The sequence below is a fragment of the Lonchura striata genome, chromosome 4 (genome assembly GCF_046129695.1).
Source record: "Lonchura striata isolate bLonStr1 chromosome 4, bLonStr1.mat, whole genome shotgun sequence".
NCBI lineage: Eukaryota > Metazoa > Chordata > Aves > Passeriformes > Estrildidae > Lonchura > Lonchura striata.
This window is the reverse complement of record NC_134606.1, coordinates 39,498,102-39,510,969: the sequence shown is the minus strand read 5'-3', so window position 1 is coordinate 39,510,969 and position 12,868 is coordinate 39,498,102. Positions and strand designations below refer to the sequence as shown.

The 12,868-nt window shown below is 34.7% G+C and overlaps 1 protein-coding gene across 2 annotated transcripts in view; it reads right to left on the bottom strand.

Moving 5' to 3' along the window:
• FSTL5 (follistatin like 5) overlaps window positions 1-12,868 on the bottom strand; it is a 365,217-nt gene that overhangs the window by 331,289 nt on the left and 21,060 nt on the right. The window contains exon 2 of one of the 2 annotated variants that reach the window (XM_077782912.1): window positions 5,658-5,706. The exons of the other annotated variant lie outside the window; for it this stretch is intronic. The gene's annotated coding sequence lies outside the window, so the exon portion shown is untranslated. The remainder of the gene's footprint in view (window positions 1-5,657; window positions 5,707-12,868) is intronic. 2 annotated transcript variants of the gene reach the window in all.

Below are 12,868 nucleotides of genomic sequence, written 5' to 3'. Positions count from 1 at the left end.
TATGGGCCAGCATTTCATGGGGCCAGAAGGGGAAGGAAGAGTGTGTCATACATAGTCTCGGTTGTCTAACTCATTGCAATAACAACATTAGGCTGGGTGCAATGCATGTCCACCTTTTTTCCTGTATTAAGCAGGCCAAGAAATTACCAAAGTCAGTATAATACGAGCAAAAGCAGTATCTATTGTATAAATTGTCAGAACTGGCAAGCAAAGTGCAGCAAACTCCAGCAGAGGCACCTTACAGACAGCTCTGAATGGATGCTTCCACCACTTTAAGCAGCCCAAGGTAATTTTTAGGAAAAGGGCAGTAGAATTGACACATAGCACAGTAGGTTTACTGAAAGAAGTAAAGAGCATCACTAATATTTAAATAGTTTAGTCTGAACGATTCACATTCAAGAGGCAAATTAATAATTTTAACAGACCTAAAGGTTTGTGAGCTAGCACTGATATCAGTGAATACTGTAATCATGGGCTGGTTTTAAAAATTTTCAAATTTAACTGTTAGTCATTGCTGAACAAAACAGCATGTAATTTATTCACTACCTTATTAGAACTGCATGGCTTTTTCACGTATTGAGTACATTAACCTTTCTGCAAAACTACTTCATTTTACACAAGAATAATCTTGTTATTACAACTGTTTGACTAAATTTGCACTTGGCTCACCTCTGTATGTGATTAAGGATTTTAAAACTCTATTCATAACAGATTTTTTTGGCCAGTAATTTTAATACTTCTTTTAAAATGAAAGCTCACCACTCTATTCTGCATTTCTGAGGCCATGTGAGCTCTCAGTTCCTGGTGACCTCGATTAAAATAGCAAATTCTAGAAAGTACTCATAAAAAGCAAAATTAACAAAGAACCAGTAATATCATTGGAAATAATAGAAATGTGTAGTTTTGTGGACAAGTCTAACTAGTGTCTAAAAAGTATTTTAACTTCGGCATTATTTACTATAAATTAAGAGCCTGAAACTATCTACCAAAACCACAAGGCTTTCCATGAAAGCTACAAGTCATCTGGGATTTTTTTTAGAGTCACTAAATCTTGCCTGGAGAGGAAATCAGGTAGGAACAAGAGGAGAACAGGGGGGGAAATGCTGATGGGGATATGTTTAGGCTATTTGATTTAGTTTCCTAATTTTTACTGGAAGATCTTTACTACAAACTCGAATAAAGAAGTAGTTATAGAGAAACTAATAAAATGCAATAAATATACGTATTCATACAACTTGCAGCAATCATCTTTGATGTGGTAAATTCATTTAACAGTCCCATATGAACATTCTTTCAAAAACTAAGTAGAAGGAGGAGGAAATTGAGAAAACAGGAAAGAAACTTGGATTGCATATAAAAAATATAGGAAATAAAGAGCAGAATGGCAAGCATTACATTATTTCAGTTGATTACTAAAGCTGAAGAGCAAGATACATGCTATATACACCAAAGAGAAAATAATGGAAACCCAATAGTAGAACTACCTGAATAGGAAAAAATTGTAGAAATATGAAAATTTTGGCATTTATTACTAAAAATAGCAACAATGAAAGAACTCTGCATTTTTATCTATTCCTGAATTATACTCTGCAAATGTGGTTTTTCTTTAAAGAAAATATGTATAGAATGTGAAAAAGTGGATTCTAAAAAAGTCCCTTTTCAGCAACAGTTTCCATCAGACCTTGTAGCCATCTTAAATACAACTGAAAGCTACTGATAAACCACTGCTTCCAGCAATTTCATTTCTTGTATATATCCTGAACTTTGTCACAATTAAGATTTTTACTCCTCCTTCCTGTTTACTCTTCCAGACCCCGGGACTTCAGCTTACCTATAGATTTTTATTAGCATTTAGGAAGATGGCGATGTCACCTCAACTTAAGAAATTAAATACACCTCAATTTAAGAAATGGATCTTAAACACATCCATACATTAAGGGAACTTCACAAGACTCTCTGGCAGTCACACTCCCAACTCAAGAGATTGTCCCTGCTGGAGCCAAAGGCTCTGCAAGCAGGTGGCTCATGAGCCCACAGAGCCACGTTTGATTCCACTCACACCCACCTAGCCAGGTTTTCTTACCAGTTCAACCCCACTATAGTATCCCATAGCAGATGGAAAGGTCCTAATTTGCTCAAAGTGACTGGTATGATATGAATTATATAAATAAATATCTCTGTGCAGGATATAAAATTAATAATCTCCCATATTAGCACCTGAAGGGTCAATTGTTTCATTTAAGTGTTGTGCTGCAGGTAGGTAGTTTTCAGAACTGTATTTTCCATGTCTAGAAAGTTAGAGCAGTTTTTGAATTTAAATATCTTAGTTCAAAGATAATTTCTACCTTAAAAGTAAAGAAATGTTTAAATACAGAGCAAGACTTAGTGGAGGCCTGTGTAAAACAAAATCAATTACTATTCTTTGCTTGATAGCATTGCTTAAACTTTTTTATGAATAGTAACTAAAGAGAAGGAAAAGAAAGCACTGAACTGTTTTCCAACACACACCACCAGATAGCAGTAAAGGATAAAAAGAAAGATTTAAAAAGTAACTACTAATGGCCACAGAGCAGAGGGACAGAGGGAAGAAATAAGCACAGAAGATTGGCAGTTTGATCAATCCCTCACAGCCTAATTACATACATGGGTAAATGCAAGGGTATCTAATTTGATATAAATTACATATTAATCAGGTATGAAAAAAAGCTATGTCATATGTGGGAGTGATTTCAACCAGACATTCAGCTGCAGTCCTCCTTTTCTTGACATACATTTTGTTTTAGCCATTTTTTGTGTTTGGCAGCCTAGCTAAGATACCAACATCACTGTTCAGCAGGCCAAGATCACCATTTGTTAGTGGTCAGGACTGACCAAACTGAGCATGTTTATTGCTGCATTTTGGTGCATTAGATGACCCTTTCAGATCTCACAGAAACAGGGATATTTTTGTCCTCACTTAACAGCACTTGCTTGCAGACAATGAAGGCAAACCTTACCAAAAAATCCAATTCTTCACCTGTCAATTGCACTGCACATTTTGACACCAAATGGCAGATACTCACCATCAGACTAACATCTAATATTAAGTTTCAGAAATATCTACAGTATTAAATGAGTTTCTTGGGTTTACCAACTCTGTTACTGTAGGTAACTTTTATAAATCATAGTCTTCTGTCTACATGAAATAATATCTCTGACAGGAGAGGGCAAAATACTTTCTAATTCTTTTCAAATGAAACACCATAGTACTTCTTCTGTTGCTCTCAATGACTTGAGTCAAAACAATTTTTTTCTCATGAGTGTTTGTCATTACATTGACTCATTCATATGAAGGTAGCAGCAGTAAATAACAGGAATTCCTTGACTAAAACAAGAAAAACTGCCAGCATCTGCATTAAAAAAAATCAAATAAGAGAGAGAAAAACTTCTTGACGTGGTGTTTATACGAATAGTGCTCAAAGTCTGCTAACTATTGGAGAAGCCTAAGGTCATGGATTTATTTATTTAATGGTCTATGATTGTAGGTAACTTAATTTCTATTTTCTAATACTGTGTGCATCACCTAGCTAGCAGTACAAATATGAATCCTTTTCTGAGATGATTATTCACTCATGAGTGTTTTGTTAAAGATGAGGATACAAATTTGCTGGCAATTATGAAGATTATGAGATGCAAAGATACAGAATATACCATAGATTTCTGTTACTAATATAGATAGGTATGCCCATGCAGTGTGATGGTGAAAAACTGAACATATACCTAATTAAAAAACCTCTTATAAAGCTAGGATCTAAATGAAATTAATACATGAAGCGTTTCTCAAACTGCTGGAGATATACCAAAGATATATAAATATAAACTTCCAGCAATGAGTTTTTGATAATAGGTTGTTGTTTCTTCACCATCTCCAATTTTCTAAGTGATTCCACAGAACAATAGTATCAAAGCCATTGCGATGACAGCACAGGTGGCAAAGAGAAGCATCCTGGTCAAGCAGGCAAACAAATCTGAGCATCCAAATATAAACAGATCTGGCAAGCAAATCATGGCAGATCAGAGAACAAGACACAAAATGGCATTCTGCTTCTATTCCTGCTGTTGCATATGCTGAACCATCAGTCTTTAGGCTAACCTTTGTCCAAAATTTAATGTCTGCTTGGTAGCAGGTAAATAGTGTGAAATTAATGTCTGTGTGATAAAAAATAAACATCCATGACTTGTATGAGACAGGACTGGAGCAGGGTTCTCACTATTTTTTTTCATTCCCATTTCATTCTACAGTATGCCAAATGAAATGCTCCACTGATAAGGTGCACAGTAAAATTATCAGGATAAAAAGCATGTGAAATATCTTGTAAGAATTTCTAATAACTGACAAAATAGAATTCTTCTGTTTGAAATTTCAGAAAAAGTTGTGAGCTTTATACAATTATGTTTAAGATAGTCACATAAGTTCATATTTTTCAGTGATTACAAAATTATGAAAAATTATGGAAGTATGGAAATCCTCTATTCACCTAATATGGGTACAAAATGTACATAGATTCAATGTAAACTTATTTACCATTCAGTTATGTCTTACTGAAATTTTGTGCCAATTTTGAACTTAAACCATAAGGGAATAAAAACATTTACTTGGGTCTTCCTACAACAATTTGAACAGGTTTTATCTGCAGTCTGTTAGGAACTCCTTAATGACTACTCAATATGTATTATTCATGGTAGAGGTAGCTGAAAGGTTTTTGATTAATACATTATTGAAGGTGTTCTCTGCTATCAGCTAAATTATTTACTTAGAACTGTTTCCTCCTAATATTTTTCTTGCTCTAAATTGTAAGATATAAATTGGAGGAATTGGTTGAAATAAGCAGTGAGGGTCATAATCTCAGCAAGTTAGCTGACCTTTAGGTAATCAAATTATATTCATCTCTTGATGTCCGTAAGGGACTGAAAACCCCCTCTCTCATTAAAGGAATAATGGCTATTGCACTACTCTGTCTCTCAAGAGCTCAATTCTTCTACACTTATCCTCTGAAACTTATTGGGATCAGAGAGCAGTAACTCGACTTCACAGTCTAAGGCAAGAATGAATCATGAGCTACCTTCTTGTATTTAGGTATTTGCATTTAGCATGTTTGATCATGTACTATTTCACATACAACTCAAAGTTCACATAGGAAGACATCTTGCCATAAACAATTCTGCTGAGTGTTAGGAAACAGTTTCACTTTGTCAAACCAAGAAACCTGGAAATTCTTTCGAAGTCTATCTTATAGTTCCAGGTGAGTGACACATTCCTAAGCTTATTTAAAGGATGCTAAATTCTTTTCTGAAGTATTTAGCTGTAGATGTATATCAGAAAGAAATGTATCTTCCTGGACTTTTTTCAGGCTTCCAAGGAAGCTTTTGCTATAAAATCCAGCATGCATAAACCAGGATAAGAAATTGTTCTCCCTCAGGGCACAGTCTGAGATAAGACACACTGTAGGACAAACTCCAAATAAGTCCATTATCCATGCCAATTAAATTCAAGCCTGCTTTTCTTCACTGATGCTTTTTATAAAGAAATATAAATGCAGTGTCAATTAAAATGTTGCATTCAAATAGTTCATTTAAACTTAATCTGACACAACTATAGACTTGTATTACCCATTTACCTTCAGAACATCTCATTTCCTGTGTGGAATTCAGCAACTGGAACATTATCTGAAACAGAAAATTGATTTCTTAGCAAGTGTCTAACTTCCAAATGTATTTTAGAAAACAGGAGTGTGTATCCTTAAGGAAATCATGCAGGGCAGGTTACATAAACTGGGTAAGAAAACCCAAGTAAATATAATACATTTGTCTCTTACTCCAAGCGCACAGTTACCATATTTTAGCAGCTGTATTGCTATCAGAAAGCTGTTGAAAATGAGAACCTGGTTGTTATTCTCATTCATTATGTTCAGCTTCCTTTCATGAAATACTTTAATCCAGACAAGGTATTAGACCTCAAACTCTGTAACATCACCACAGTTTGGGCTCATACAAAAATAGATCCAAAAGTTCCAGAAAGTCAGCAAATGTGAAGGTGCTGTGCCATCTTAGGAACATATGGCCTCATCCGTATGTGTTATTCCTGTAATTCTCCTCAAAATTCCCATAACAACATCTATTTCTTCTTTCTTTTTTTTTTTTAGATTGGAATATATCCAAATGAAAATGCATAAATAAACATGTCTATGAAATTAAAAGAATTTTCCCAGTGTATTTAACTTATCTCATTATTTTCAAAACTACATTTTGAAAGAAAAAATTGAAACTGCTGGTTTGAGAGCACAAATTAAAAATTGACACTCCGATGTTTGCTTGAATATGCCTAAAAAATGTGAGAGACAAAGACAAATATGCAATTTAATAAAACATTCCTAGTACCTTAGTCACTATATGACCAGCTTTTAAGAGTATAATTTGTTAAGTTTCTAGAAATTGCTTTAGAGCAAACTCTAAAATATGCAATGTAATTGTAGCACCACTGACATTTTTTCCTTGAGCAGCTAGCAAATGGTCACAATTTTCAGTCATTACAGCTTGAGCCAGCCTAGCCTTGCTTAAATGAAATTTATACCAATCTTCTGAAGGATCTTGCCATGTCTAGTGTTTGACATTTATCTAGGTGTGGCTCACATCAGCTGTCCTCAGAGCTGAGACTGATTGCTGTGCATAAGAACAATCTGCTTTAACAGAGCTGAATCTTTATCTTTCTCTTAGTGCCATTCTGTTGCGGATAAAGCCATAATGAGAATACACCAATGAACTCATTCAATTAAAATTGCAAAAGCATATCTGATATTTTTGGATTAGAAAACAGCAATGATTGGAAAATTAAATCAGACTACAATTTTTAGAGCTAGAAGTCAGCCTAGTTTAACCTTTTCATCTCACTAGTAGCTTTTAAATTAAAGAAAATTTTGAAGGGTACTCAGCATCTAGTGTACCCTTTAGAAATTATAAGTGCTGAATATCTTGGAAAAAAATAACCAAACTATCTATATCTAAGCTTTGGTTTAGAAGCTTAAGTACAGACAGCCAACATTTAAATTTCTTGTTAACCTTCTTGAAATACATGGTTAAAGTGTTTATTTTGTCCTTTCACCTAAAGAATAAAAATTCTTTTTACTCCCAGATACACCCCTCCACCACAATTAAAATGGATGTTAGAAAGTGCCCCATGCAGCATTGTTTACATAGCCTAACAAACCCATTGTTTTATGAACACAAGCACAAAACAGCAACATATCTCAAATGCATTGAAAAAGCAAATCCATTCTGAGACAGAGGGCAGGCTTTTCAACATGCACCTGCATTCCTCCCAGAATCAGAATCAGACCATTTCCAATGGCTCCCTCCAAACAAATGAGAGCATCTGCATCAGGCAAAAGCTACTGAACTCTATTTATTTATGCCATCCATTCTTATAGAGATAAACCTGTAACTGCTAGGACACGTTAAATTCAATTTTAATACCAATGGCTGCTTTGTAGTCCTCACCATCTGTCATACCAGGCTGCATACGTTTTTTTTCCACAGTGTGATATTCTCATTCTCCCAAATAAAAATATTTCTTGTTTCCCTCATAGGAACTTCATGCTTCAGAACATAAAAAATTGATCAGCCTAGCACTGACATTTGGGACACAAACTACACGTACAAATTAACATAGTTTCAGACAAAAATTCCTTTACTTTTTGCCGGACTTTAAAAATAAAGTAATGGTTTATGCCATTTGCATATTTTTATACAAGATGGTTTGCTTTCTTTGTATTTAGTGCTATCAGCAAGTGTTGGAACTTTGTCCTGGAGAATGAATTGCCACAGTTCTTTCTAATAAAATTCTATGTATTAATTTATTTCAGTGACATATTAAAAAACACTCTGAGAAATATTTCTGCCAAGAACTTACAAAAGAAATAAAAAGTTGTACATGCAAGTAGTCTGTCAAAAAATCCAGGAAGGGACTTTCTGTTTTCTTGTCTCCTTCCAGGTCTAAAAATAAAATATTAGTCAAAATATTTTAAGTTTAATTGCAATATGAACATGGAAGAAATGTTCAGATAAAACAAATTGATTTTTAGTTTGGTTATGTTTTTTGTTTGGTAGTTTTGGGTTTTTTTCCCCCCAATAAATGCTACAGAGAATTGGAAGTTAAAACAAAACTAATAAAATACATTGTGGGAGCTCTTTGGGTTTTTGCAGTTATTGGCATCCTTTCTCACTAAACACATTACTCAGCAACTCCACACCAACCATGACCCTACAATCTTCTCATAATACAGGTCACAGTAAATGCAGAATCCAGAAAGAGTCCGAGATTTTTCTATTTTTTTCCATTAGAACTGTTTTCCTTTACTTGCTGTTCCCTTAGCTTGTCTTAGGTAATGCATCCAAAGCCTACCGTCAGTTCTTCAAAATACCAGGCCACCTTTCATATCCTCAAGAACCACCAGGCTCACATTTATAAGAGACAATATATTTTCTGCCTATTGCAGATCTGCCCAACTGGAAAGAACCTGTTTCCCAGGACACTGCTGCATGCCAGAGAATGCCAAAGCCACTTTTAAATCTTCCCTGTGTTCTTTCATTATTATCATTAATGTAATGATGCAAAAGCTGGTTGTAATAATAGAATGAACAAATTACTATTTGATTAGGGATCAGTGGTAACAGATGCTACCATAATACTCCATATTTAGAGTTTCAATGTTCTCTCACAGGTCTTAGGCACTCATAGTTCACATTGATTAAAAAAATAAAAAACAAACAAATAGAAAAACTGTGCAAATCCCCCTCAATACTCCAGTATTTCTTCATCCTCTTCCTTCCCACCCTCTACCAGTATAGAGCCTCATGATTTCACTGCAACAATTTTAGCTTCCTTTGACTCTGACTTTTATTATAAGACCAACACTTTCTTTACCAGTAAATCTGAAAAGCTTATTTATTCATTTCTTCATAAACAGCCTATGAATACTAAATTAACTTAAACCTTAAAGATGTAAGTCAGATCCACTCAGTATTCTTGGGCTAAGTCATCTAGAGCACCTACAGAAACAGATATATCCTGGTCTTTCATCAAACATGTTACATGTTCAGTCATTCACTGGAAGTCGGCAGCATAGCTTTAAGACATTTCTATCATACTCTTGTTTCAGATAATAATTGCTGACACTCCCACATGTTCTGCTTCATTTACATTATTAGCACAAATGTCTCAACCTAATAGTTTTAAAACTTACAGAAATTTTAATATTCCTCACACTGGTAAGAAAAGTGTTAGTATACCACCTATAAAAAGTGTTAATTTATGATGCTGTGATATTTATTGCTCTGCAGCAAAGTGCACCAAAAAAAGCCAACCATGCACTGAATATCAAATTGACTTTTAAAACCAGGTGGAATGCTATTCCTTAGCAGAGGCTGGCTAGAGGATTTGTCAGAGTTATTTTTAGTTAGAAAAGCGGATTTCTTAAAACTTAAAATTTTGTCAGAAAAATTAGTTCTAGAAAGGGAAAAAAAAAAACAAAACAACACCCACACACAACAAAATCACCCCAACACTTTACAAGGAAAAAGACACACTGAAGTTATATCCCAGCAAAAAGACATTCTTCCTTTGTAGAAAAAGACAGGAACAAACCTATGCTTTCTCAATATGATATTATTCAGGTTTTAAACATTTTCAGGATGGTTTTCATGCTTATATTCCCCCCTTTAAACCACACAAGGACACAAAGAATTTGATTTCTGTTTATATTAATTGAAAAATAAAAAGCCTGTCAAAATATCTCAAAAATTGTTTGCATCCTTCTATTTGAGCTGCAGTTCTAGAAATACTCCTGGGCTCTCTCTGCTGCTTTTCACAGGCCTTCCTTAGACTAGTGCTGTGCACCCACGGTGGAAAATTACATATTTTCTAAGTTCTGCATATAAAGGCAATGAAAAAATAAAAGCAAACAGAAAATGAGTGGTGCTTTTATACACACAGCTGGAATTTTAAAAAGTAGGCACACAGTTTTGAGTGTACATGTATGATTTAGAGCAGGGTTAATAAGCAAAGAAACCTCAAATAATTTCTGGTACTCTTTGATATATCTTTCAAGGTACAATCCTGTGGTGTAGATCTGCTTTATCAGTTCAATGTTTCTTTCTCAATTTGTCACATTTCTGATGTGGTGTATTTTTATATTAGAGCCTACTGCAGGGCTGAGATCTGTGAATAATGGATTTTATATTGTGCTTTCTGAGCCTCAAGAAAGAGAATCGCAGACCAGATAGAATATTGCATTTGCCGTTTCTTTGTGAGGTTATTGCCAAATCTCCCCATTTATTAAAAAAATTCCTGAATAGATAATTATCTTTCCATTTTTTAAGTTATCAAAACATGAATACTTTGCTCAAATAAAAAAAAATGAAATGCTTTTCTTTCTCTAGAATATTCAATAGATTAGTCAGGAATTTACATTAATAAGAACTTTGCTTGGTTTTATTACAAAAAATTCTCATTTCTTCATGCCATTTGATTAGGTTCTGGACATGAACAAAGACAAGTATTTTACTGTTTTATGTTGCTATAAGATACAATTTTTTTTTACACCTTCTATGATATAAGTCCATTTGTGTTTCCGTGTTTTATTTGTTATCTAGACCAACACAAAAAAGTTGTGCAGGTTGAGCTTTCCCGTTGGTTTTGTCAAAACATTCTTTTAAATTTGGTACAGAATCCTCAGCCTAGTTTATACCTAGATGGAGCAAGATCGAATTTTTTTTTTTTAGTAAAACAAAAAAATCTATCAAACATTCTACATACTTTCTGGAAGAAATTTAGAAAAAACTATTACCCAGCCTTAGCCACATCATGCTAATTACATGGAGAATAAATTAATATGTACTGAGTTGTAGAGACACAGTTTAAGAAGTGAGATTAGAAGACTGAATGTAAAGTGGTCTCTCTCACACCTCTCTTATTCTAAATTTCAGAAACTAGATAAAATAGAAGTGGGTGACATCAGAAAGAGAATTAAGTACTTTTGTCAAACTTTTAAAATATTCCCCTTCATTGTGGTCTCATACAAAATTCCTTTCCTAGTGTCTTGCTAAATCTAAGTTTTCAAAAACTCATTTTTCCCCACCAAAAATTAAAAAAGATCAGCAACAGTGTTTGTCTTGGGTAATTCAAAACCCTGTTAGAGGGTCAGAAAATAGAGCATATATTAGTGCTGCAGTTTTCCACATGCAAAGAAGTCTTCCAGATACTGAAAACTGGCACTACACTTATGGGCTCATAACCATTGTTAGCCAGACTGCAGCCAGTAAGCTGCCAGGAGCCTTGCCCCACTGAGAGGGAAATGTGCCATGCTTCCCAAATAAACCTATTCCCTGATGAGACTCTGATTTCTCAGAATCTTAATTTATCTTAATCCCTCCTCCCTGTCATTCTCACTCTTGCCTTCTTTGTGCTGACTGGGAAAACTTCCCCCCAACAAGCCTGCCTGTGTCCACCATGGGCTGCTTTGTCCTGAGATGCCCAGAGCAATTCAGTGCCACAGCAATAAGTTTTAGTCCAAAGCATACCCAGTAGAGATATAGTATTTTAATAAATACAAGATGCTAGAAAAAAAACCCAGGCACTATACTGAGCAATGAAAATATTTAAATTCACCTCATCCAAATAAGCATTTCAATCAGTATCAGTGACATCAGTTTCTGCAGTGTTACACTCTACTAAATACAGTTTTTTTCTGTTTATTATGGAAACCAAATGCTTTAAGTAATTGAAGCTGACACCCAGCAATTTCCAGCAAAACATGTCAGTTCTAAGCATCTTAAAACATAACCTTGTTACATAGATCTCTGATCAACAGTGCTTCTCAATATGTTAAAAATTCCCTTAAAAACCGAGATGTCTTCAAGTTTCTTGTGTACCATTTTGGGCTCACTCCCCTCTCTGAATACAAACTTACTCAGGGGAGAGACAACAGGGCCTGAGCAAGATCAGAATCTCTTAGAGCTATTGCTGCACTGATCATCCATGACACTAACAGCTACTAAGCAGCTGTGATTCAGTTTTGGAGCAATGACCAATAGTTACTATAGACTGCCCACCTGGGAGCTCTGGAGTAAGCAGGTAGGAGTATTTGTCACAATCAAATATATATACAGCATACCCCCACTAAAAAAACTCAAGAGCTACACATAAAAATGCCTATGAGGAGTTCAGACAAATAGGTAAAATAAGTGTCTTTTTGGAGCAAGATTAATATAGTCCTGGTAACATTTTTCTATATACTCTCACAACTGTTTCTTCTTCCAGCAGTTGCTGTTCATGTGCAGTGGCAAGATTATTACCACATTGAAACTTCTGTTTCCTCAAACTTGACCATCACTCACCACAAGTCTTTCATTCATACCAGAAGTCCTGAGATGACCTGGGATTTTATATTGCTGCACTATTTACACTGCAAGTCAAAGCTGAAACACAAATTCTGTTGCATAACAGAATCCAAAGCTTCCAGTATAGATAATATTTTATTCTCAGTGGAGAAGGATTAAGCTATGCAACATTTAAACAAATGTAGCATCTCTTTGGGCCCTGGACTAAAATTGACAGCCTCATGTCAATATTTGTTTCAGTGCAGAAGAAGGGTTATTTGCCAAACCATGGTCTAACTAAGAGGAGAGAAAAAGTCAGAGCTCTAGCTTGTGTTTTAGATTTTGAACAATTAATTTTCAAAATCTTGATGAAAGAAAATATTAAAAAACACCCCCAAAAAAATAGAAGAAAGCTTTACAGTATTTCAGATATTCATCACAAAAACAGGGAAAGTCC